General features: G+C 37.6%; 1 pseudogene across 1 annotated transcript; it reads left to right on the plus strand.

Moving 5' to 3' along the window:
• The first annotated feature begins 8862 nt into the window (after nucleotides 1-8862).
• Nucleotides 8863-25314, plus strand: LOC115834334 (annotated as a pseudogene). The gene is made up of 9 exons (XR_004029265.1): nucleotides 8863-8910; nucleotides 9029-9144; nucleotides 10250-10467; nucleotides 13020-13087; nucleotides 14323-14436; nucleotides 17125-17288; nucleotides 19914-20060; nucleotides 22922-23066; nucleotides 25186-25314. The product of XR_004029265.1 is annotated as a ubiquitin carboxyl-terminal hydrolase 40-like (transcript).
• Nucleotides 25315-27854: the final 2540 nt, after the last annotated feature.

Genomic DNA, 27854 nt, shown 5'->3' on the forward strand with positions numbered 1-27854 from the left:
TGAGGTTTGGGAACCTCCACTTAGACTTTAGAGGCTGTACGGATATGCCTGGATGTCCAGGAAGAAGTTTTCTGCAGGGGCAGGACCCTCACAGAGAACCTCTGCCAGGACAGTGCAGAAGAGAAATGTGGATTTGAAGCCCCCACAAAGAGTAATGACTGGGGGACTGCCTAATGAAACTGTGAGAAGAGGGCCACCATCCCTCCACCCCAGAATATTAAGTCCACTGGTAGTTTGCACTGTGCACCTGGAAAAGCCACAGACACTCAATGCCAGTCTGTAAAAGCAGCCAGGAGGGAGGCTGTACCCTGCAAAGCCACAGGGGCGGAGCTGCCCAAGACCATGGGAACCCACCTGTTGCAACAGCATGACCTGGATGTGAGACATGGAGTCAAAGGAGACCATTTTGGAGTTTTAAGATTTGACTGCCCCACTGGATTTTGGACTTAATGTAGTCCCATTATTTTGGCCAATTTCTCCAAGTTGAAATGGCTGTATTTACCCAATGCCTGTACCCTCACTGTACCTAGGAAGTAACTAACTTGCTTTTGACTTTACAGGCCCATAGGTGGAAGGGACTTGCCTTGTCTCAGATGAGACTTTGAACTGTGGACTTTTGAGTTAATGATGAGACTTTGCAGGACTGTTGTGAGAGCATGCTTGGTTTTGAATTGTGAGGACAGGAGATTTGGGAGCGGTCTGGGTGGAATCATATGGTTTGGCTGCGTCCCCGCCCAAATCTCTTCTTGAATTATAACTCCCACAATTCCCCCATGTTGTGTGAGGATCCTGGTGGGAGGTAATTGAGTCATGGGGGTGGGTCTTTCTTATGCTGTTGTCTTGATAGTGAATAAGTCTCACAAGTTCTGATGGTTTTAAAACAGGAGTTTCCCTGAACAAGCTCTCTTTCTTTTCCTGCTGCCATCCACATAACATATTACTTGTTCCTCCTTGCCTTCTGCCATGATTGTAAGGCCTTCCCAGCCATGTGGAACTGTAAGTCCATTAAACCTCTTTCTTTTGTAAATTGCCCAGTCTCTGGAAGGTCTTTATAAGCAGCATGAAAGCAGACTAATACAAATAATATTTTAAAATATGTAATACATAAAAAATCATAAACCACAGGCAAATGTGATTTATCCCTGGGATGTAAAGCTGGTTTTAACTTTAGAAAATTAATCAAGGTTGTACAGTCATGTTCACAGCAGCTTAACTCACAACAGCCAAGAGGTGAATGTAACCCAAGTGACCATCTCCAGATGAGTGCATAAGAAAAATCTGGTAACAATGGAATAAAATTCAGTCTTAGAGAAGGAAATTCTGACACATCCTACAACATGGATAAACCTTGGGAACTTCGTGCTCGCTTAAATAAGCCAGTCACAAAACGACAACTGGTTTAATCATTCTACTTGTATAAAGCACCTAAAATAGTCAAATTCACAGAAGCAAAGAGAGGAATGGTAGTTGCCAAGGGCTGGGAGGAGGGAGAATGAGGAATTATTGTTTAATAGACCCCAAGCTTCAGTCTAGGAAGATGAAAAAAGTTCTAGAGATAAATGGTGATATCGGTTGCACAGCAATGTGAATGTCCTCAATACCGCACTGTGCACTTAAAATGGTTAATGTGATCAATTTTATGCTATGTGTATTTCACCACAATTATGATAAGATAAAGAATTTTTGTAATAATTGGTTGGGCATGGTGGCTCACACCTGTAATCCCAACACTTCGGGAGGCCAAGGTGGTTGGATAGCTTGAGTCTAGGAGTTCGAGACTAGCCTGGGGAATGTGGTGAAACCCCATCTCTACAAAAAATACAAAAAAATAGCTGGGTGTGATGATGTGTGCCTGTAATCCCAGCTACTAGGGAAGCTGAGGTGGGAGGATTGATTGAGCCCATGAAGTCTAGACTGCAGTGAGCCATGATTGCCCCACTGTACTCCAGCCTGGGTGACAGAGCAAGACCCTGTCTCAAAAACATACATATACACATACATACATACATACGTACATAAATATAACAGAAAATTAATTAATGTAATACACTAAATAAACTAAAAAAAAACCATGTAGTCATCTCAGTAGGCATAGGAAAAGTGTTTGACCAAATTCAACATCCATTCTATATTTTTGCTTTTCTTTTTCTTTTTTTCTTTCTTTTTTTTTTTTTAAGACAGGGTCTCACTCTGTCACCCAGGCTAGAGTGCAGTGGCACAATCACAACTCACTGCAGCCTTGGCTTCTGAACTCAAGCAATCCTCCCACTTCAGCCTCGCAAGTAGCTAGGACTACAGGCACGTGACACCATGTACAGCTGATTTTTAAATTTTTTTGTAGATAGGCGGTCTCACCATGATGTCCAGGCTGGTCTGTAACTCCTGGTCTCAATTGATCCTCCTGCCTCAGCCTCCCATGAGCCACTGTGCCCAGCCTATTCTTGTTTTGTTTTGTTTTGAATGCGGAAGTTCAGGACAGGCCCTTTTGGAGCTCATAAATGTTGTCACCTGTCTCATGTCACCTCTCTGCTTCATGACCCTCATAGGCACAAGGCAGCAGCTGAACCTACAGCTGCTCCACCTTTCTCATGCTCCTCTGTCAGCTTCTCCCATACCTGAGACAGGTATGTGATTAGCTCTGTGAGGAAGGGTGCCAGCTTCTTCTGAAGGCCATCCACATTGTCAGGGTAGGAGGCATTGAGAATTGTCCGAGTTCCAGTCCCTTCTGTGGGTCCTGGATTCTCCTTGCTGTCCCCACTTTACATCCATCTACCCTTCCTGAAGACCCACCCTGGGGTCCTTAAGCTCCAGCATCAGACACCAAGGCCATTTGCAGCGATCGTCCAGCCAGCTCCCACCATGCCTCTGGCCAATCCCTCACCACGTATATGCACAGCAGCTCTGCTTCTCTCACCAAACCCTGACTGCTATAGACCAGAAGCAGGGGCTGTGGCAAAGTAACACCTTGTACACTTCTTGACTCGAAATACAAGGGGCAGAAGGGAGAGGGGCAAGGGTAGAGTCTAGACCACAGCTCTATTGCAGTTTCTGCAGGAAAGACAGATAGGGCAGGAGAAACAGTTTAGGACAGGCTGGTTTGAATAATTTCAGTGGGCTCTGAGCTACAAGGGTGGGCCCTTTGCTATCTCTAAGAATTAACTGACCTGCAGAGGGACACTGCATCCCCAGCAAGAAAGTGACTTTAAGACGCACAAACATTATAACATACAGAAAATGTAAAAATACAAATAATATAGCAAGTATGCTTTCTTTTCTCATGACTAAATACCTAGCAATGGAATAGTTGTGTTCTATGGTAGGTGTAGGTTTACCTTTTTTTTTTTTTTTTTTTTAGATGGAGTCTCGCTCTGTCGCCAGGCTGGAGTGCAGTGGCATGAATCTTGGCTCACTGCAACCTCCACCTCCTGGGTTGAAGTGATTCTCCTGCCTCAGCCTCCCAAATAGCTGGGACTACAGGCATGTGCCACCACGCCAAGCTAATTTTTGTATTTTTAGTAGAGATGGGGTTTCACCATGTTGGCCATGATGGTCTCCATCTCTCGACCTCATGATCCACTTGCCTCGGCCTCCCAAAGTGCTGGGATTACAGGCATGAGCCACTGCGCCTGGTCGGTGTATGTTTACCTTTTAAAGAATCTGCTAAATAATACTCCAAAGTAGCTGGACCCATGTCCTCTCCCATCACCAGGATCTCTGCACACTCACCAGCACCTGGTGTCTTAGTTTGTTTGTACTGCTATAAAGGAATATCTGAGGCTAGGTAATCTACAAAGAAAACATGTTCCTTGACTCATGGTCCTGGAAGTTGTACAAGACACATGGCACTAGCATCCGCATCAGGTGAGAGACTTGGACTACTTCCACTCATGGCAGAAGGTGAAGGCAGAAGGTGCCGATCACATGGTGAGAGAGAAGCAAGAGAAAAAGAAGGGAGGTGCCAGGCTCTTTTAAACAATCAGCTCTTACTGAAAGTGACAGAGGGAGAACTCACCCATTACCGAGAGGAAGGCACCAAGACATTAATGCAGGATTGACCCCATGACCCAAACACCTCCCACTAAGCCTGACCTCCAACACCGGGGATTAAATTTCATCATGAGATTTGGAAGAGACAAATATTTTAAACTGCATAATTTGGTATTGTCAGTCTTTTTCCTCTCAGCCATTCTAATGGGTGTGTAAATTAAATTGTGGTTTTAATTTGATTTCTCTAATCACTAATGGTGTTGAGTGTCTTTACATGTGCCTGCTTCCCATCTGTATACCTTATTTGGTAAATGTCTGTTCAAATCTTTGCACATTTAAAAAAAATTGGTTTATTTTCATTTTCTCTTCACTGAATTTTAAACGTTCTTTATACATTTTGGATATTTCTTCTTTATCACATACATGCGCTGCAAATATTTCTTCCCAGTCTGTGGACTATTTTTCCATTCAACTTTTTATTTTGGAATAAATTTAGATTTACAGCAAGTTTGCAACAAATAGCACAGAAAATCCCCGTATATCCTGTACCGGTTTCCCCTATTGCTAAATGTTATGTTACTGTAGCATATTTATCACAACTCATTAACCAACATTTAATACATTATGATGAACTAAAGTCTATGTTTTCTTCAGATGTCATTGATTTTTACCTAATGTCCTTTTCCATTTCTGGGATCCCATCCAGGATACCACATGACATTTAATCGTTTAATCATATGTCTCCACCTCCTCTAGCCTGTGACAGTTTCTTAGACTTTTCTTGTTTTTGATGACTTTGACAGTTTTGAGAAGTTCTGGTCAGTTTTCCTGTAGAACGTTCCTCGGTATGAGTTTGTCTAATGTTTTCATCATAGACTCGGGTCATGGTTTTTGGAAAGAAGACCACAGATGTAATGTCTTTTCTTGCTTTCTTGGGTATGGATATCCAATTGCTGAAAACACTATTCTTCTCTCCACTCAATTGCCTTTGCACCTTTGTAAAAACTTGGTTATTCATACAACTGTGTGTCTATTTCTGGACTTTCTACTCTGTTCCATTGATATATTTATGAAATATTTGATTACTATCCTTTGTAGGAGGTCTTGAAATGAGTCAGTGTTCGCTCTCTTTTTTTTCTTGTTTTCCATTGTTGTTTTTGCTGTTGTAGGTCCTTTACATTTCCATAAGAATTTTAGAATCAGTTTGCCAATTTGCACAAAAAAAAAGCCTGCTGGGATTTGGTTGGGATTGTATGGAATTTATAGATGAACTGGGAGAACTGACATCTTAAAAATTTTGAGTTTTCCAATTCATGAACATGTCTGTTTATTTAGGTCACTCATTAAAGTTTTGTAGTTTTTAATGTACAGTCTTTCACAACTTTTGTCAGATTTAGCCCTAAGTATTTCACATTTTTATGCTATTTTAAGTGGTATTTTCATTCCAGTTTTCAATGGTTCATTGCTACTACAGCTGACCCTTGAATAAAGCGAGGATTATGGACACCAACTTCGTGCAGTCAAAAATGAGCATAGAACTTTTGACTACCCTAAAACATAACTACAGTAGCCTACTGTTTGCTGGAAGCCTTGCCAATAACATAAACAGTCAATTAATAAATATTTTGTGTAATATTTGTATTATATGCTGTATTTTTCTTACAATAAAGTCTGCTAGAGAAAAGAAATTGTTAAAATTCATAAGGAAGAGAAAAGATCTTTACTGCTGGGCGCGGTGGCTCATGCCTGTAATCCCAGCACTTTGGGAGGCCGAGGCGGGCGGATCACCTGAGGTCAGGAGTTCGAGGCTAGCCTCAACATGGCGAAACCCCGTCTGTACTAAAAATACAAAAAATTAGCGAGGCGTGGTGGTGCATGCCTGTAATCCCAGCTACTTGGGCGGCTGAGGCAGGAGAACTGCTTGAACCTGGGAGGCGGAGGTTGTGGTGAGCCGAGATCGCTCCATTGCACTCCAGCCTGGGCAACAAGAGTTAAACTCCGTCTCAAAAAAAAAAAAAGAAAGAAAGAAAAAGAAAAGATCTTCACTATTCATTAAGTGAAAGTGCATCATCATAAAGGTCTCCATGCTCACTGTCTCCCATTGAGTGGAGGGGCGGGGGTGGGGGGAGGTTGGTCTTGCTGTTTCAGGAGTGGCAGAGGGGGAATTGGTGGAGGAGGTGGAAGGGGAAGCAGGAGAGACAGGCACACTCAGTTTAACTTCATGGAAATATATCATAATTACTGTCTGATAGTTTTGCTTTTTCAATTTTTTTTTTTTTTTTTTTGAGACGGAGTCTCGCTCTGTCGCCCAGGCTGGAGTGCGGTGGCGCGATCTCGGCTCACTGCAAGCTCCGCCTCCCGGGTTCACGCCATTCTCCTGCCTCAGCCTCTCCGAGTAGCTGGGACTATAGGCGCCCGCCACCACGCCCGGCTAGTTTTTTGTATTTTTTTTTTTTTTTAGTAGAGACGGGGTTTCACCGTGGTCTCGATCTCCTGACTTCATGATCCACCCGCCTAATGCTTGAGCTGGGCGCAGTGGCTCACACCTGTAATCCCAGCACTTTGGGAAGTTGAGGTGGGTGGATCATGAGGTCAGGTGTTTTGAGACCAGCCTGTTCAACACAGTAAAACCCCATCTCTACTAAAACTACAAAAAATTAGCCGGGCGTGGTGGCAGGCACCTGTAATCCCAGCTACTTAGGAGGCTGAGGCGGGAGAATCACTTGAACCTGGGAGGCAGAGGTTGCAGTAAGCCGAGATCGCACCACTGCACTCCAGCCCGGGTGACAGTGCAAGACTCTGTCTCAAAAAAATAAAATAAAAATAAATAAATAAATAAAAATGCTTGCATACAGTACTAATCCTTCTTCTACTATTTGCTTTAGTTTCAATGCCCGTATCATGGAAGAGTCCAAGTTGTAAAAGAAGTCAAAAGCAGTCTTAAATAATCAGAACCCTTCTGCAAGATTGTCTAATGTCAATTTGTTTTCTGACAGTGCTTCTTCTATATCTTCTTCCTCATTGTCTGGTACTGATTCAAAAGCACTCATCTCCATCAAGTCATCTTCTGTTAATTCCTCAGATGTGGTATCTATTAACTCTTGAATTTCTCCAAGATCTAGATATACAAACACTTTATGCCTATCTTTTTTTTTTTTTTTTTTTTTTTGGTGCCATATCCACAATCTCTTCCATGACTTCCTTGATAGGCTCTGTTGTAAATCCTGTGAACTCACACACAACATCTGGAATCTGGACACAGTTTTCTTCAGCACTAATGTATTGTTTGGGGCTTGATGGCTTTCACAGCTTTTTCTGTAACAACATGGGCCTCTTCAATGGTGTAATCCTTCTGGACTTTCACGATATTCTCCCTGTTGAGATTCTCTTCCATAGCGTTGACACCCCTTTCCATAGAAAACCGTATGTAATGAGCCTTAAAGTCCCTTATGACCCTTTGATCTAAGGGCTGAATTAGACATGTTGTGTTTGGGGGCAAGGAGGCCACTTTGGTGCTTTCATTGCAGAATCTATGGGGTTCTGGGTGGCCAGGGACATTGTCCAATATCAAAAGCAATTTAAAAGGAAGTCCCTTACTGGCAAGGTACTTTCTGACTTCAGGGAGAGAGCATTGGTTTTCACAGAACCAATACAGAAAAAGTGTTTTTGTTGTACAGGGCTATAACTATATATAACTATAATCTTATATGAGATTATAGTTACATAATCTCATATGAGATTATGTAACTATAATCTCATATGAGATTATGTAACTATAATCTCATATGAGATTATGTAACTAAATCTCATATGAGATTATAGTAACTAAATCTCATATGAGATTATAGTAACTAAATCTCATATGAGATTATAGTAACTAAATCTCATATGAGATTATAGTAACTATAATCTCATATGAGATTATAGTAACTATAATCTCATATGAGATTATAGTAACTAAATCTCATATGAGATTATAGTAACTATAATCTCATATGAGACTATGTAACTATAATCTCATATGAGACTATGTAACTATAATCTCATATGAGACTATGTAACTATAATCTCATATGAGACTATGTAACTATAATCTCATATGAGACTATGTAACTATAATCTCATATGAGATTATGTAACTATAATCTCATATGAGATTATATAACATATTTATATATTAAATATTAAATAAATATAAAAATATATTAAATAAATCTTATATTTATATAAGATTACATTTATACAATCTTGTGTAAGATTACATTTATACAATCTTGTGTAAGATTACATTTATACAATCTTGTGTAAGATTACATTTATACAATCTTGTATAAGATTACATTTATACAATCTTGTATAAGATTACATTTATACAATCTTGTATAAGATTATATAAACTTATATAAGATTAAATATAATCTATATTATATAAATATATTATATATAATATATTTATATTTATATATTATATATAATATAGAAATATAATATATTTCTATATTATAATGTATATATAATACATTATTATATATAATATATTATATTTCTATATTATATATATAATAATATATAATATATAAATACATTATAATATATATAATATATTATATTTCTATATTATATATAATATAGAAATATATTTTATATTATATATAATATATAAATATAAATCTATATTATATAAATATAATCTTATATGAGATTATATAAATGTAATCTCATATAAGATTATATAACTATATAAGATTATATAAATGTAATCTTATATAAGATTATATAAATATAAGATATGTATCTTATATAATCTATAAATATATATCTTATATAATCTATAAATATAAGATTATATTTATATAATCTTATAAATGTGAACGAATGAGTGGTCCGCTGGCCGAGTGGACCCGCGAACTCACCAGCGGACTTGTAAGCGAGCTCACCGCTCCCGCTCCAGTTCCCAAGCTCTTGGAGCACAAGAGTTACATTTCCCATAAGGCCCCGTGCGAGGGGCCGGCGCTCCAGCGGGGCATCCTGGGAAGCATAGTCCACGATCCATAAATCACTTTCTGGAGACCCGCCCTCGCCAACATGGCGGCGCCCAGTTGGGGCGGGTTCGTTTGCTTCGCGTTTTGGCCAGGGCGGGGGTCTGGGCTTTAGGCAGTAAGTGCGGCTGGCGGCCGGGGATCCTGGGAGGGACGTGGGAAGCGTAGGGACAGTGTTGGTGGCACAGTCTGAGGAGGGCGAGGCGAGAGGCGGCCCAGGCCTGCCTGAGGACGCGGCGCTCTCCTGGAGTCGGGGCAGTGGTCTCGGGCCACGGGGACCTCTGCCTTTTTGCGCCCCTGGGCCTGTGGTGGCTTGGAGGGCCTCGGCCGGCCGTAGGAGTTGGGAATTCAGGAATGCAGACAACGAGCTCAAGGCTAGACTCTCGAGTTGTGTTTTTTATAGTTTTCTTCCGAGGAAAAGAGAAATAATTGCATTTCAGCGCTTCCTGTCACTTGGTACCTATGCTAGGCGCTTTACGTTTCTCATCTCCAAGTGACCCTCCGCCACATTCGATGTGAAACCTTGGGGAAGTCACCTAGGCCCCCAGGGCTAACGATGGGATTAGTGGATACATATTGGAAGGCCTTTAGGCTTGATAATTTTAATGGCAGTCTCCCCCGCCCTCCGCCCCCTTCCCCCCTCCCTCCCCAGTGAACTAACTTCCGGCCCAACAGCTTCGGGACTATGTACTAAACTGCTCTGAAAAAAGTTAACTTGATCCGTTTAATTTAAATGTCATAATCTGGTATATAGTACTGAAGGGTGTGACAAGCAGAGATTTTAGTGAGTTGATTCTCAGAATCTAGGGTTGGCTTTGCCATACCGGCAGTGGATTAGTTGTGGTGACAGGTTTTCTTTTTTATAGTGATGTGAACGTGCCTTTTTAAAAACAGCTATTACTTATTGTGGGCCAAACCCTGTACACTAAGTGCCCTTCTTTCGTTATGCCATTTGATAGTTTAAATGACCCGAAGAGACAGATGGTATCCCATTTTACACATAAGAAAACAGATTAACATATCCAGGGTCACACAGGTAGTTAGGATCCTGATAGGGATGAAAAAAATCTAGATCTTGCTGCCTCCAAAACCCAACTACTGTACATGGAAACAGTAGTCCTGTGTTCTAAGAAACAACAGAATCGACTCCCAAGTGTAAGGTAGTGGGATTTGGGGAAAATTTATTTTAAAAATAAAAGCATTTATATGTCACTTTTTTAAAGGGTAGCATTTAGTTTCACAATGTTTGGGGACCTATTTGAAGAGGAGTATTCCACTGTGTCTAATAATCAGTATGGAAAAGGGAAGAAATTAAAGACTAAAGCTTTGGAGCCGCCTGCTCCTAGAGAATTCACCAATTTAAGCGGAATCAGAAATCAGGGTGGAACCTGTTACCTCAATTCCCTTCTTCAAACTCTTCATTTCACACCTGAATTCAGAGGTATGCTATGTTATGTACATTTGACTAGCAATATGTACCGTCTTCTTTACATGTAATTAATTATGCAGAATCACAAATAGACCAATTATCTTAAAGATATATTCTACAGTATGTGTTTATTGTTGCAAATGTAAGATACAAATTGGTAATTCCCTCTGCAGAGAAATGTGAAGCTTAATCTTAAATATATCCTGGGTGATGACAATAATGTTTAGTAAAAAAATAAAACAATATATATATTTTTAATTCCTATAATTTATAGTACAACATAGAGACAATTGTCATAAGTATCAGTCTTCATTATTGTTACACTGTTTGAGTTTTAAAATTTCTCCAAAATAACAAACACTTAAGCCAGAGTTATCCAACTAATTATATCTACCTTTTGGAGTGGGGAAGGGTGTCATATTATTTATATGGGTGCACAGTTGTTCATACGCATTTCTGAAATCCGGAAGGCTCACATGCTCATCTGATCTCACCTGAACTTGTTTGGCTTTAGAACCAGACCTGGTGTGAGGCTATTTACAGTTTTTAAGTTATCTCATGTGGGTGAATATTCATACATTCATTATAGGAATATTAATCTGCTGGATTAATGGAAACTGTCCCAGACCCTGCTGGGAATGTAACATTTTATATATATATAAAAATACTTTTTTCATATTATCTTTATAAACTCTGGAAATTCTGAATTCCAAAGACCCAGAGATTTTAGGTAAGGGATTGTGTGCAAGAAACAGACCCACAACCCAAATTAGCTAAATTTAAAAGGGGGGTTATTATAAGAATATAGGGGATCTCAGAAATCAACTGCAAGAAGCCAGCCTGACCTTACTGGACCCTTGATTTCTTGCCCCTGTTTCTATATATTTCTCCCATATCCCATCTCTGCAAACCAGCTTCCTCCACAAGGGTCCTAGGAGCTGTGTTCCCATGAGCTCAGTGTGAACATTACTTTGCCTTCATCTGGCCCTGATTGCGGTCCCCAGCACTACATGGCTTTGGAGCTCAGCTCTCCACAGTGTCTCCATATTAGGAGGACAGACAGCCTGACTCATCCTGTATCTGGTTTGCCATGTTCCTCTTCCCTACTACCACCACATTTATCAAATCTTTGTGGTTCTTCTGTTGCTTCTAAGCTTAGAAAGACTTCCTGCCTCCAGAGATTTAGTAAATATTTACCACTGTTACCTTCCCAGGAGCAATTTAATGGGTTGGATTGCATGTGGGATTTAAGTGGTACCTCTTAGCCTTGACTTGATCCCCTCCATAAAAATATCTCCCTGATGCAAGCAGTAATTCCACCAGTAGAAATTTCCAGCACTAATAAGTAGATCCCTAATAGGGATAACACTTTTCCAGGTTTTAATATAGTTGAAGTTAAAGGACAACTTGAAGTAGAAACGTAGCCTCAGAGGGACTGAGGAAGATGGTGAAGTGTAGGGCAGGTCATGGAGAGTACCATTAGGCAAGAGTAGTACTGAGAGTCCCAGGCCAGCGTCCTCTCCAGCAGAGGGGATTGCTGGCCAAGCACATGATTTGACATCTTAGTGCACAATGTGGACTGCTTGTATAGCTTAGCCTGAATCCTGATGCTAATTGACAGGGAGGTATAATTTGGAAAGGATAAGGACTGTCAGAGAACTGGGGGAGAAAAATTTTGGAATAGTATTTTAAATAATAGGGCTAGATTGGGTTCCATTGTACTCCATTACAATGTAGCTGAGAGTACTGGGAGATTATTATAAAAGTTTTTGTATGGTTTTATGCTTTAACTTGTAGATTTGTAGTTCATTTTTGCCCAGTCCCAGCACTTAGAAAGAATATAACATTCATTAACAGTAAGCACTAGGGTAGCAGTAGTTTTTCAATAGGGAGACACATTTATCCCATTCCTTGTATCCCTGGAGGATATAAGAGTTTCCCAGTAAGAGTTCCTACCTGGGCTCGGATACGGACTTCTCAAAAGATTCAGATATGCCCCATTGGGTGGCACATCACCTAGATGTTGGGTGATAAAGAAATTCTGGAGACTCACATGGGGTTGCCACCTTCTTTTTCCAGATAAGACCACTGTCATCTGTTACTTCCTTCAACATGGAAAAGATATTTTCACACCAAAAAAAAGGGCATCTCAGAGTAAAAGGGGATCCTTCCCACGAAAGGATGGTTGTTAGCCTTACATGTGGCAGGAAAACTGCAACACTACTGTATTTCCTAAGATTCCTTTCGGCTTTTGGGACCTGATGCCATAGACAGTGGGAAGCCGTGAAAGATTTCTGATGTTACTGTTTCTAGTTTTATGCATAAAGATTATTTTCCTTTCCTAGAATTAGGAAATGCTGAAGCCTTAGCATGACACTATTTTCTTAGAATCACTGGTTAAAAATGTTACAGGAAAGTAAAGTGTATAGAGTAAGGTATAAATACTGCCACAATCATATTTCTGAATCTACTTGATTTTACATAAAGGTGGTCTTGGCTTTCTGAAACAATTTTTTAAAATGAAATGATGTTGTTTGCATCTCTGATTCTACCTTTTTCTTTAGAAGCTCTATTTTCTCTTGGCCCAGAAGAGCTTGGTTTGTTTGAAGATAAGGATAAACCCGATGCAAAGGTATTACATCTATGATTTACTGGGGTGTTTTAGCGTATTCAGGAAATTTTTTTTAAAGAAGGAATTAAGTGACTTATTCACAAAGCAATAATTTTATTAATTATCAAACATGCTGTTTATTTTCAGAAAGTGACTTGGCCTATACCCTATGGGTAATGGAATTTTCCTTCTGAGAAAGAATCAGTTTTCCAAGTACAATACTGCTACTGCTTTATAAACATGTAACACTCTTTACTATGCTTATTCTTTCTTCTGGTGAAGGAAATATTTGCAGAACATCCACATTAGCTTCACCCAGAAGTCTATTTAAAGCATTTTTTTGCAACAATACCCACCTCTCCGCCCCACAAAAAAAATAGAGACTAGTATTCTTTCAATTTGGTACTCTGGAAATAAATTAAGTAATGAGTTAATTTATTATTTTGTTTGTTACTGTGGTGATATTTAAAGTGCAGATCTAATCATGTTCATCCCTGCTTAAACATAGCTCAAAAGTTTCTTATCATGTTCAGGCTCAAATTTGTACTCTAAGGAGTCTTTCATGATCTAGCCCAGTGCTTCTCAGGTTACCTGTGTGGCAAAGGACCTGTTTTTGTGTATTTCTTTTTATTCCCAATCTGTTGCAGATTAGCATTTTTCTAGTATATAATAAAAATGCCATGGGAATGTCAAATTGCCATTACAATTTCTAAATGCTTATTCTCCTTTCAATACTTAAAGTCTGGCCTACAGACCAGACTCTGAGCAACATTGCTCAGTCTGCCCCAGCCCTCACCACATCAAGTAAGGCAGGAACTCGCTTGGAGCCAAGAGAAAGTGAGGCAGGGTGTGCTGAGAACTCCAGAGCGAGATACAGTATTGTGCCTGGAAAATTTCTACAGAGGGGAAATTATGTGTATCAGAGATATTTTAGAGAAATAATGGACTATTAGAAGAGATTCAAACTACTGTCAATCTGTAATCAATTGAGTGGTTTATTAAGGCCTATTTGAGTTTTAATGTTTATCTGAACCATATCAAGGTAGAAAACTCCAAATAACTATTATTTTTTTAGATTGAATTATAATTTTCACAGAAGAACTGAATCATAATTAGTTTTTCCCTTATAATAGGATATTTATAAACTTTCTCCTGAATGAACTGGAAGATACAAAAAAGCTAGTATGCAGTTGTTTTCAAAAGCCTCAATCAACATTTAAAGAATTCATTTAGAAATATGTTTGTTTCTCATTCAGGTTCGAATCATCCCTTTACAGTTACAGCGCTTGTTTGCTCAGCTTCTGCTCTTAGACCAGGAAGCTGCATCCACAACAGACCTCACTGACAGCTTTGGGTGGACCAGTAATGAGGTACGAGGGTCAGCTCTCTAAGGAAGAGTTACCAGCAATAGAGGAAAGAATAAGACTGGTTTAATGTTACCTAACTTCCTTTAATTTTGTCTTAGGGTCTCAACATATTGTTTGAATGTTTCCTTCTCACATTAAAAAATTACAAGCCAGAAATATATATTTTTAGAACTTGCTGTATACAGGATTTTATGAATGGGTGTGATTTGGGGCTGGGGAGAAGATTAGAAAAACGGGGAGAAGTACAAGAGCTGATTTTTACAATTTCTACCCTAAGAGTCTTTATGTAGTCTAGTTGAGATACAACACCTATTACATGGAGATTACCTACCATTTATATAGAAAACTGTTGATCAGTTTTTTAGTCTTTGACCAACAATAATGGATCAATTACATTGTAAGTAAATTTTTAAAAATTCTGTGTTATGTGCTTTGTGTTTGAATCCACATGTTCTGATTTGAAGGTTTGCTTCAGTCAAAAAAGTGAAATGGTTCTTGGCAGGTCTTTTTATTCCTGTCCTGACTTTCTCCTGACCTTCTCCATTTCTTTATGAATCTTGTTGTATGTGGGCTTTCTCTCACTTTCCTGTTTGAGTTCTAAAAGGCATTCTACTGTATACAAACACTACACACTTGTCAGCAATGAGTAAAGGTGCTTGTTGCCAATATTGATGAGCTGTTATAGCTATACAAATCCAAACAAATCCCAGTCTACCATTTTTATATGGAATAGATGGATGTAATCCTGCAAAGACAGGTATAGGCAACTATCACAGAAGTTAAAGAGCAAATGATAGGAATACTGTTATATTGCCTTTAATGGTAAACTCTGAAGGGTGGTCTTCTAACCAGGAACACTCCTTAACTAGGTGATACTAACTATGTGATTAAGGAGGTAAGGCATGGACTTTGAAGCAAAATGGAGTAATAATACATTCCCTAAACAAGTATGTTAAATTTCTTGTGTAGGGCTGGTATTTGGCGTTAATCCCTTTAACAACAACAACAAAAAAAACACCGTATTGAGATATATTTACATGCCACAAAATTCACTCTTTTAAAGGGTACAGTTCAGTGGTGTTTTTTAGCATATTCACGGAGTTGTTCAACTATCACTACAATCAATTTTAGAAAATTTTTACCACGCCAAAAAGAAACTCCATACCCGTTAGCAGTAACTTTCCATCCCCCTCAACTCAGCCGCTGGCAACCACTGACCTCCTTTCTGTCTCTATGAATTTGCTATTCTGGACATTTCATAGAAATGGAGTGATCCAATAGGTGGTCTCATAACAGTCTTCTTTCACTTAAAGTACTGTTCTCAGGGTTCATTTATGTTGTAGTATGTGTCGATACTTCATTCCGTTTTATTGCCAAATGAGATTCTATTGGATGGATATGCCACATGTTTTTTTTTTTTTTTTTTTAATCTAGTCATTGATTGATAGATTTTTCTTTGTTTTTGATAATGAGCTTCACTAAGTTACTGGTTTCTTACTTCTTAATGCTGTGAATATTTTTTTTGTTTTTTGTCTAAATAAGGTCTTGCAGAAAACCCTCTAGGACTGGACCTGCAGTGGTAGGAGAAGGACTCTGTGGTATCTTTGCCAAGTGTAGGATTGTTTAGAAACAGCTTGAAAACTTCCACAAGTTTTCTATCCCATCATAGCCAGTGATATTAGATAAATTACATCCTTGAGGATCTTGTATTTTAAAAGGCAAGATAGAAATCCTCCAGCTTTCATCCACTTTATCTGCTGCTCTTCACACGAAACTTTTTTTTTTTTTGAGATGAGGGTCTCACTCTCTCACCAGCCTGGGGTGCAATGGCATGATCATAGCTCACTGCAGCCCTGGGTTCAGGGCGTCCTGCTGCCTCGGCCTCCCAGGTAGCTGAGATTTTAGGCATGAGCTATTGCTCTTGGTTGAAACTTATTTTTGATATTGTCTTCCCTTATCGCCTCTGCTTCTGAACTCTCCATTTGTTCCTCTCCTTCCTTTCTACTTTTTTTGTTGAAGTCAAAAGTGACATCCCTGTGCCAAGTCCTGGGGCCTCACTCTCCTGGCTCTCCCCACAGCTGCTCTTCCTCCTCTTCTCCACTTCTCAGTCTTGGCGTGCCCCTTGGTTTGGTTATAAATTTTTCTTAAGCAGAAGTTCACACACAACTGCGTGACTCATAATGGATTAAAGCAAGTTCCATCAGGATTTTTTTCTCAGTAACACCGTGTTAGTCTTGTTTTAGTTGTTTTTACCTCAAAGCAGTACATTCTAGTTCTTTTCTATTGTTGATGATTCAGACTATTGACATGTGCTCTGATCTCAGTGAGGTGTTCCTGTGCAGACACTGCCAGCTCTTAGACACTGGTCTGTGCCTGGTATATCCCTCTCTGCTTTCTGTGGCATGGCCATGTGTATGGTTTCCCACAAGAATAAATGCACATTCTGGGTGTCAAAGGAATTGAGTTATATGTACACACTGAACACAGCCTGTTCGTATTTTCGTTTTTTTAGTATAAATAAAAATAGGTGGTAATCTCTTAACCAGCTCAGCTTGTTTTGCTGAGTCATTCTTATATTTGATCTTCGGATTGCTTGATAAATCTTGAGTTTTTATTGACTAGTGTTTGTTTTTTTAATGTTTTAAAAAATCTGAAGCCCAGAATTACATCTAAAAGTTACCTGTTTTGTAGGAAATGAGGCAACATGATGTGCAGGAACTGAATCGAATCCTCTTCAGCGCTTTGGAAACTTCTTTAGTTGGGACCTCCGGTCATGACCTCATCAATCGTCTGTATCATGGAACCATTGTTAACCAGATTGTTTGTAAGAATGTAAGAACGTCAGCGAGAGGCAGGTAAATATGCACAGTATTTTAGTAATAAGTTATGTTGTAAATTATAATCCATGTAATTAAATGTATGATGTATAATGCCACACAAGGATTAAAGTGTTTATTACTAAAAGTAATTTATTGAGTTTTTTTTCTTCTAACTATACCTAAATCATGAGCCTATAATCCAGATTTCTCCATGTAGATTGAAAGAAGCAAATATCTTGAAACTTAATCTTTTATTCAGTACCCTAATATTTGGAAAATAGATTTGGGGGATATTTACAAATAGAAGACTGTGGCCTCATGTGAGAAGCCAGTGTGATCATGGTTGGAATATTATAAAGAAAGTTAATTAGGGAGGTAATAAAAATAGATAATACTGAGGACCAAGGAGTGTTTAATTTGACAAACATCTGTAATCAAATATTGGATTTAGTTTATTAATATTCTTCAGAAAGTTCATTTATATATGTGTGCTTGTGTTTATATATTACATATAAAGCTATTGTAATCCTGTGTTAGTTAGTATAACCTTCAGTTCTTTGTAATGACACATATTGCCCATTTAATCAAATTGGAAATTTGCTCATGTAAATATAATCCTGTTTGCCCTACAAATCTTATATAGTCAATTATCACTGAATTCATCACTGATCCTTTAATAAAAGGCTGCTTTTGTTATTTATGCCAAGGAAGTTTGTGTATTTATATGAGGACAAAATTACCATTTTCTTTTTTTTTTTTTTTTTTTTTGAGATGGAGTCTTGCTTTGTCGCCCAGGCTGGAGTGCAGTGGCACGATCTCGGCTCACTGCAAGCTCCACCTCCCGGGTTCACGCCATTCTCCTGCCTCAGCCTCCCGAGTAGTTGGGACTACAGGTGCCCGCCACCATGCCTGGCTAATTTTTTGTATTTTTTTAGTAGAGACGGGGTTTCACCATGTTAGCCAGGATGGTCTCGATCTCCTGACCTCGTGGTCTGCCCACCTCGGCCTCCCAAAGTGCTGGGATTACAGGCATGAGCCACCGCGCCTGGCCCAAAATTACCATTTTCAAATGTGTTAATTGCTTTTTTGAAAATAGATGTGTATATAAAATATGTGATTTTCAGGATGCTGAGGCAGGAGAATCACTTGAACCCAGGAGGTGGAGGTTACAGTGACCCGAGATTGCACCACTGCGCTCCAGCCTGGTGACAGAGCAAGGCTCCGTCTCAAAAAAAAAAAAAAGTGATTTTTTAAGTTTGGAAATAATTAAGATGTTGTGTGTGTCTTTGAATTACTACATGCTTGACTTAACTATGATGTAGTAAATCAGAGTATTTTCAAAACAACGTATGTAAGGCCATTATAAATTAAAGACATTAACTTTTCACATATATATTATAAACCATATACTGTATAAATGTTACTTTTAGTACTTAAAATCTTCATGAGTTAAGAAGCGCCCTATTTTCTTTTTTTTTTTTTTTTTTTTTTTTTTTGAGACAGAGTCTTGCTGTCGCCCAGGTTGGGGTGCAGTGGCTCAATCTCGGCTCACTGCAGGCTCCGTCCCCCGGGGTTCACGCCATTCTCCTGCCTCAGCCTCCCGAGTAGCTGGACTACAGGCGCCCGCCACCTCATCCGGCTAATTTTTTGTATTTTTAGTAGAGATGGGGTTTCACCGTGTTAGCCAGGATGGTCTCGATCTCCTGACCTCGTGATCCTCCCGCCTTGGCCTCCCAAAGTGCTGGGTTTACAGGCGTGAGCCACCGCACCCGGCCGTGCCCTATTTTCATTCCCCAAAATCTCTTAAAATAAAGCTGTTGCACACACATACAGAGCTATAAATATGAATTAAACTTGCCGAATTGTAAGTGCTTATTACTAGACTTATATGATTCAAATGTAGTTACAGCAGATTTCATAAACCCTCTTTTTCCAAACTATTCTCTTGAATTTTCATAGGAAGACCTTCTTATCCTAGCTTAATGTAATTCTTTTTTTGAGATGGAGTCTCACTCTGTTGCCCAGGCTGGAGTGCAGTGGCGCAATCTCGGCTCACTGCGACCTCCACCTCCCAGGTTCAAGCAATTCTCCTGCCTCAGCCTCCCAAGTAGCTGGGACTACAGGCATGCGCCACCACACCCAGCTAATTTTTTTGTATTTTTAGTAGAGATAGGGTTTCACCATATTGACCAGGCTGTTCATATAATTTTTTTTCTTATAACTTCTTTAGTATATCTTAAGGCAACCCTAGCAAAAGAAAATAAAGAAATGGAGTTTACATTAGAAAATTCAACCCTGCCCTTGCTCTTATAGTCTAGAGTCTAAAACAGTACTGTATACCTGTATATATGCACTTCTGAATTCAGATAGGTGTCTTATTGTGGTTTATATTTCCTCATAAAACAGATTTATTGTATCTGTAGTAAATTCATAAACTTTTCTTACTTTTTTCTGATATATTTTAAGCTAAATTATAGTTTGATTTCAAAAGAAGGATAATTTAGTGTTATGAACTTCACAACATCTAATCAGGAGATCTACATCTTTATTTGTAATGTTTTAGAAAACATGTATCTGATTATTCCCAATATATATGTGAGTTGATGATGTTTGTAAACCTCTGAAATTGTTTTTTCAATATTGTATTCATGTCTATTTCAGGAAGACTTCTTAGATCTAACAGTAGCAGTCAAAAATGTATCTGGTTTGGAAGATGCTCTCTGGAACATGTATGTAGAAGAGGAAGTTTTTGATTGTGACAACTTGTACCACTGTGGAACTTGTGACAGGCTGGTTAAAGCAGCAAAGGTAAGACAGATACCTGCTTTTTCCCAGGGTCCCCACTTTGTAGTTAGTACAAGTCAACTTGTTAGAAAAAGTCTCGAGGATATACTTGAAGCTGTTGACACTAAGGATTGAAAAGATATTTACATCATTATCTGTATTTTAATTTTTTACAATAATGAATTTTTAAGGCTTTCAACCCAACAGTTCACCCAACTTCCTTCTCTCCAGGGAAAACTTTATTTGTACCTCAGTGTTTCATAAGTATCCCTCCTTTTGCAATTACTGTTGTGAAAAAAGATGTATATATTTTTATTTCTGCCAACTGAGAAGCTTGTTGAGCTTTGCTTTCTTGTTTACTACTATGAAAATAGATGGCTGTCTTCATTTTCTTAATATACAGTTATTTTATAATCTTGACATATGTTCTTCCTCAATCTGGCAAATCCAATATAGCCTTACCTCCTCCCCCAGGTGGAGTACTTAATTTGCTAATTAAGGAATTTAAACAGAATACTTCTGGTTTTCTTTCTGTACAGTCAAGCAAAATATAAGACAAAAGAAAGTCAGGACTAAAGCAACTGATATCTTTTGCCATGTGAGAGCTAAGAGAGAAAGTAAAACAAAGTAACAAACATAGAATTCTGACATTTCTCAAATTTATTCATCACATTCATATATCAGTAGCCATTCATGTAGTATAATTCATAGTTATTTTCCATTCCAGGAAAGAAGAGATACTTTGATAAGAGGAGAAATGAGAGCAACTACTGTTTAGCTTAGTGGAACACCTCCCGGTGTTATTTTCATGCATCTTAAGTTTTGCACATTCCAGCTCCTTTCTAATATGGCAGGGATTTATTATATCAGCACTTTGACATTTCTGAAAATCCCTCTGCCACATATTGGTGTTTTATCCCAGTACTGATGTGAGGTCTCTCTCTGTGCTTTACTGGCTAAGCCCTTTGGGTCCAGGATATCTATTTGTTCTAAGGGAGACTGACATCTGAATAACTCTTTTTGGAGGACAGATTTTAAAAAATGTTTGTGGGTTTTTTTCCCACTTTATCTTCTAGCAGCCATTCATTTATATTTCCTTTTCACAATTCCCTGTGATTTCTCACTATGGAATTGTTCTTTAATGTATTTCACACACTTAATTTCCACCAAAAGCATTACCAATGCTAGTTAATTGCTAAGTACTAGTAATTCATTAACATTAATATAAAAATGATTATTATAGATAAATATATCTATGTCTATGTATGTATATTAATACCATTTCCTCTGGCCTGGATGTGCTGTCTCTAACCTTCTCTGGGCCTTCCTTCTCAGCTTCTTGTACCTATGGCCATATGGCATCAACCCTGCTGCTGTCGTTATTATCTGCAGTGGTACATTCCCACTGCTGTGGGTGATGTGATGAGCTGTTCATAAAACATCATCAGCTTGAGCTCAGTTCACTCAGTGGGTTACTGAACATTGTCTTAAACAGCTACCACAAGAGACATATTTATGTGGTCACTTCATTAGGACAGAGGTAGCACTATTCCTATAGCTGACAATTATTGAATTTTTCCAACAAATAAAATGAGCATTGATTTAGATAATACACAATACTGATTTTGTATCCTGGAGATTATAGATGAAACTATAATAAAAACCTTAAACCCTATGCCTATAGGTTTCACGGGAAGATTGAATTTTATACGTTTCACCTGTATTCCATCCAGTTTTTGCCCCTTCATCAAACCCAAAGAGAGAGGTTTATCATTTGCTTATTATTTTTGTATTTCACTTTGGTGTATAAACTTCAAAGTTTGGAATAGTGTTGGAAAGATACCTACACATTCAGCTTTTGGTTAGACTTCATGTTACTTTACAAAATAAGAACCTTTGCTAAACAAATGCAGTTTTTAAATATACCTTTTATCAAATTTCTTTAATTCTTTCTCAGTGGAAGTTTTTTGATCTTGATACTTTTAAATTTATATTCTATTCTATGCATTGGATTTGTTGCATTCTAAGTTTATGTACTGCTAAATAAATGAGATTTTCTTGTCCTAAGCAGTCTTTTCTCAGCCACATTATAGTTAGTTACTCAGTTTTTTTAGATGCATTTTAGAGCTTGTTTGAAAATCTACCGTGTTGTTATATTGCTGGGTTTTTTCTTTTTGTTTTTCTTCATTCAATTTTTTTTTTTTTACCCACTACATTTGTGGAACTGTTTTTTTTTTTAAAATATATTTTTAGCACTGTAGATATATTTGATTATGGGTAATTTTATATATCAGGGAGATTTTTTTCTCCTCACAGACCAATAATCCAAGAGGTGGCACAGCTGATACTCTTAAAAACAGCTTAATCCCAGTCAATAGATTTTAGCCCTTGGGGAAGTTAGAGGCCTTTTGGCAAATCTCATGAAAGCATGAATCTTCTCCTCAGAAAAATACATATGCACAACAATTTTTGTATCATTTCAGATCCTTAAAACAGGTTCCTAGGTCCCAGGTTAAGAGCTCCAGTTCTTCACTGATTAAAAAGAACTGTAGACCTGCCAGGTAAAGTGGCGACACCAAGGATGAAGGTGAAAGCCAGAAATTGGGCAGGAAATAGGCACCACTCATCAAATAGTATTTCAGGATATCAACACTTAAAGATAAAACTGGCTTGTAAATTATTAGTTGTAAGCACAAATGAGTGCTCCACCTTTAGACTCATAAAATAGATGAGTTGACATCGAGTTATGTTGAATCCATGGTAATGAGTTTACGTAATATTTCTCTAGAACTGTGTCTAGGTTGTTTTTTCAGACCTTAAGAAACATTATGTATCCTTTTATATAACCCTGTTTTAAAAAGCTTTGTAAATTTTTCTTTTAACAGTCGGCCAAATTACGTAAGCTGCCTCCTTTTCTTACTGTTTCATTACTAAGATTTAATTTTGATTTTTGTGAAATGCGAACGCTACAAGGAAACTAGCTGTTACACATTCCCTCTCCGGATCAATCTCAAGCCCTTTTGTGAACAGGTTTGAACTATTTTATTTTAAAATTCTTTCTTTTCCCCCTGTCAAGATTGAATCTATTATGACCTGATTTTCAGTTGGTTTATTGTGAGAATCTCTAAACCTTGCACTATTGACATTTTGAGTTAAATTATTCTTGTTGTGGGAGACTGTCTCATGCATTAGGGTGTTAGCAGCATCCCTGCCCTCTACCTATTGGATGACAGTAGCATCCTCACTCCCCCTCCCTCAGTTGTGACAACCAAAACTGTCTTCAGACAAAGCCAAGTATGCTCCTGGAGGACGGCATGGGCAAGATTGACCCTGTTCGGGAACCACTGATTTATTTAGAGTCATTTTGATTCCAAAGTATAGAGTTGTTCCCAGTTCTTTTTATAAAACCCTTCTTTAAAATATTTGAAATGAAAATTTATGAACAAAATTAGAAGTTACCCTGCATTTAGAAAACTTACCATTAATTGGTACCACTAATTTGGATTTAGTTTATTACATGTAATAATGAATTTATGCATCTAGAAAGTCAAGAAGCAAATGGGAAATTCACTAGTCTAGAATCTGTAATCCTTAAGACATAGGGAAAGAAAAGGTTTTGAAAACAAATTAATTACAAAATCAACCTACTTTATAAGCCATTTAAAAATGTTTTCTATAACATTGCTGTACACGCCAAGGTCTGGTGAAAAGAGTAATTATTTTTTATCACAAATCATTCTTATATGTTTATTCAGAATACAATAGAACATTTATTAGCTAGCTATTGAGTTTCTGTGTAAAAAAGTAATCTTTTTCTAAACATTCTTAAATTCAGGGTCTTCACACATGGGCCTTCCTTTACTTCAAGCCAAATTGCTGAACTTTTTGGGGTTTTTTTTGTTGTTTGAATTACCACTCAAAGGTTCTAATATTCTATTGCCCTGAGGCTATTATTGACATACCAAATAAATAATTTTCCCAGAGTTAGTTAATATAATTGTTTCTTGTTTTATAAAAGATAGTTTGTCACATGATTTAACATACTTTGATGTACAAAACTGAAATAAGTGAAGAAAATTGAGCACTTATCTAGGAAGTCCACATTCATTTTACTTTTGGATTTCTGTATTAATGGAAAAAAGTCACTTGGCATCTTTGGTCACCTTGTCTTTTGCCTGTACTAGACATTTTAAAATGCTGCCCACTTAAAAAGTTTAATATTTTAAGCAAATAAATTCTTTAAAATAACTGACACCCGTCAAGTGGCCACCATATGTACATCTGAACATCACAGATGAGCACTGACTGAGTTTTAGACGTCAAAGCCAGAAGAGAGCTTATATCGTGTAGTTTTAGATCCTCAGATGTGGAAAAGGTTTCTTTTTCTTCTGCATCAGAAATTTAAATAAACATCTTTAAAGTACCTCTTAATCTAAAGTAGCTTTTCATTTTATTTTGTTCTAATTGCTAGTGTAGGAGTACATCTGTTTGATCATTCATGATTATGGAGCATATTATTATAGAAAATGTTGATCATAGAATTAATAAAACAAGAAAAGAACCTCTTCCACTAAACTGCCTCTAAACAAAAACAGCTGATAGTCATAATTACTAAGTTCCTATTCTATACAGAGGACTGTAGTGTCAGGAGGGGTGACAGTTGATCTGGCTTTGACTTTGAGGCACATGACAACCTGGGACTATTTCAACTAGATATATATCAATTAAAAAAAAGGGGATGCATTTTAAAAGAAGAGTGCATCTATAAAGCAGCATAAATAGATATTGTACGAAGATGGGTTTCTCTTGCTAAAAATCTCTACAACAGACTCACTGATAGGGGTAACATATTTCATTGTCAATTATTGGCTTACCTGATCTTAGCCAAAGTACATAAAAAGTAATGTATTTTTCAGGTACATGTGTTCATGGGCAACTAAGAGGCATAATTTGATTGGTGTAGTGTGACTGGCCATTAGATCAATTAATTTAAAAATTTCACATTTAAAGCCAATTACTTGAATTCATCTTTACTCTTAAATAACAGTGAAGTTTCTTATTAATTTCAGTAGTTGAAATTATTTTTTCTGTTTATTATTATCAGAATTTTATGAAAACTATATCAGTATTTTTGTTTTTTTTCTTTTAGAGTGAATTGGATGACTTAGAATATATATATGACCTCTTCTCAGTTATTATACACAAAGGTGGCTGCTACGGAGGCCATTACCATGTATATATTAAAGATGTTGATCATTTGGGAAACTGGCAGTTTCAAGTACGTATAGAAATTCGTTTAGAAATATCTTTGCAATTTCTTTTCTATTCCTATTGTTTTGTTGAGGATATTTTACCATTTATTATATATCCACTCTATAGAAAACTTTGATAGGCACTGAAAGTTAATACAGATACAAGTTTTAAATTTTTATTTCTATTTTTCTATTTTTTTATTTATTTTTATTTTATTATTATACTTTAGGTTTTAGGGTACATGTGCACAATGTGCAGGTTTGTTACATATGTATCCATGTGCCGTGTTGTTTTTCTGCACCCATTAACTCGTCATTTAGCATTAGGTATATCTCCTAATGCTGTCCCTCCCCCATCCCCCTACCCCACAACAGTCCCCGGAGTGTGATGTTCCCCTTCCTGTGTCCATGAGTTCTCATTGTTCAGTTCCCACCTATGAGTGAGAACATGCGGTGTTTGGTTTTTTGTCCTTGCGACAGTTTACTGAGAATGATGTTTTCCAGTTTCATCCACGTCCCTACAAAGGACATGAACTCATCATTTTTTATGGCTGCATAGTATTCCATGGTGTATATGTGCCACATTTTCTTAATCCAGTCTATCGTTGTTGGACATTTGGGTTGGTTCCAAGTCTTTGCTATTGTGAATAGTGCCGCAATAAACATAATTTCTAAATAATTTCACACATACAGAAAAATTACCAGAATAGTAAAAACACCTCCTGTATACCCTTTACCTAGATTCTCTGATTGTTAGCATTTTGCCACATTTGTGCATGTGCATACACAGACACACGTTATTAACGTTATCATTATTAGTGCGAACCATTTGAAATTAAGTTGAAGACACCAGGTCCCTTTACCACGAAATACTTCAGTGTTTATCTTCTAAAACCAAGGATATTATCTTACATGAGCATTGATTAAAGTAAGGAACTTCTAACATTGATATAATATTGTTGTCTAATAGTTATGTTCAGATTCCACCAGTTTTCCAGTTCACATCTTTCATGGCAATGTTTCCCCCACTCTTAGTGTCAAATCCAGTGTCAGGCATGGTATTTAGTTAGCTAACTCTCCTGTAATCTGGAACCATTCCTTAGCTATACAGTTACTCCATTATCATAAAGAGACAGCACAATTCCTATAGCTGACAATTATTGAATTTTTTCTGAAAAATAAAATGAGTATTGGTTTAGATAACACACAATATTAATTTTGTATCCTGCAGATGGCGGGTGAACATGTGATAAAAACAATAAATCTCATGTCTATAGCTTTCACAATAGAATTTAAAACCAGGGTGAATTTTGTCCTGTTTATTATATGTAGTTATGTCTTTCATGGTTGCTCTTTGAAACAGTGCTCAATAACCACTGATTGAATTACATTTAAAACTTTGATCTTCCTAGAATGGTTTCCTATGAGAGGTATAAGAAGGATTTTTTTCCACTTGAAAAAATTACGTATTTCTATTTATTGAGTAATAAGTTTTTCTCTACCAATCTACTGTGCCAGTTCTGTTATGTCTACTGTTCATTTTTGTGTGAGTCTGTTTTTCAGCTCTCTATTCTATTCCATTGTTCTTTTTTTCTATTCCTGGGCAAATACCACATTGTCAATTTCCATAGCTTTGTAATAAGTCTTGATCTCTGGTAGGACAAGTCCCTGCATGCTGTCATTCTTCAGGAGTGTGGGACGTGTCTTCATTTTTTATGCTTCCGTGTACATTTCTAGAATCACCTTGTCAGTAATCTCACAGATGCACATGTGTGTGCACATACACATATACACACACATACTCAGTGGGATTTCCTGTCTTCATGTGTGCACAAGATATACCTTTTCATTTTCTAAAGTCCCTTTAATGTCTTATTAAAAAGTTTTATAATATTTCTCAAAAAAAGAATTTGCAGATGTTCTGAGGGAAAGTGCTAACCGGTGTCTAGTTCCTAGAAAATTATAATCTATTACACATCAACCCCAGACACAGTAAAACGTCTATGAGTAAGTCACAAACCGTTATATTAGGATGTAAAATGCTTAAAGCATAGCTTCCTGTTATCAGAAAGTTAACGCTGTTGTTGACGAATACTTGCTCCACATTTACTTGTAATACGGCATCTCGTGGTGCCAGCAGTATCCAAGATGCACAGTCCCTTTGATGACACTCAGCCATCTTTTCAAAATGTTCATCTGTGTTTCTGACGTTCTATCAGTCGTATTTGGAACGTATTGAGAGATATGTTCTGTAAAGTTTGGATATGAAAAAAGTCAAACTGTGTTCTACCAGGAACATGTTTACCAGGGAGATGATCTATGCCTAAATTTTGTGTTTTCTGGAGTGTTTGTGGCTGGTGTATTGAAATGCAGCTTTCTTTAGTATGTTGATTTTATATACTAAAATACATAAAATATTAAACAATTTATATACTAACAACCAATAATCTTGCTAAACACTCTTATGTTGAAATCATCTATGGAAAAAGACAGTTTTGTTTTACCTGTCCAAATCCTTTGTCTTCCATTTCTTTTGCTTACTGCAGTGAATGGGACTCCCATTCTG

The sequence above is a fragment of the Nomascus leucogenys genome, unplaced genomic scaffold, assembly GCF_006542625.1.
Source record: "Nomascus leucogenys isolate Asia unplaced genomic scaffold, Asia_NLE_v1 000244F_64890_qpd_obj, whole genome shotgun sequence".
NCBI lineage: Eukaryota > Metazoa > Chordata > Mammalia > Primates > Hylobatidae > Nomascus > Nomascus leucogenys.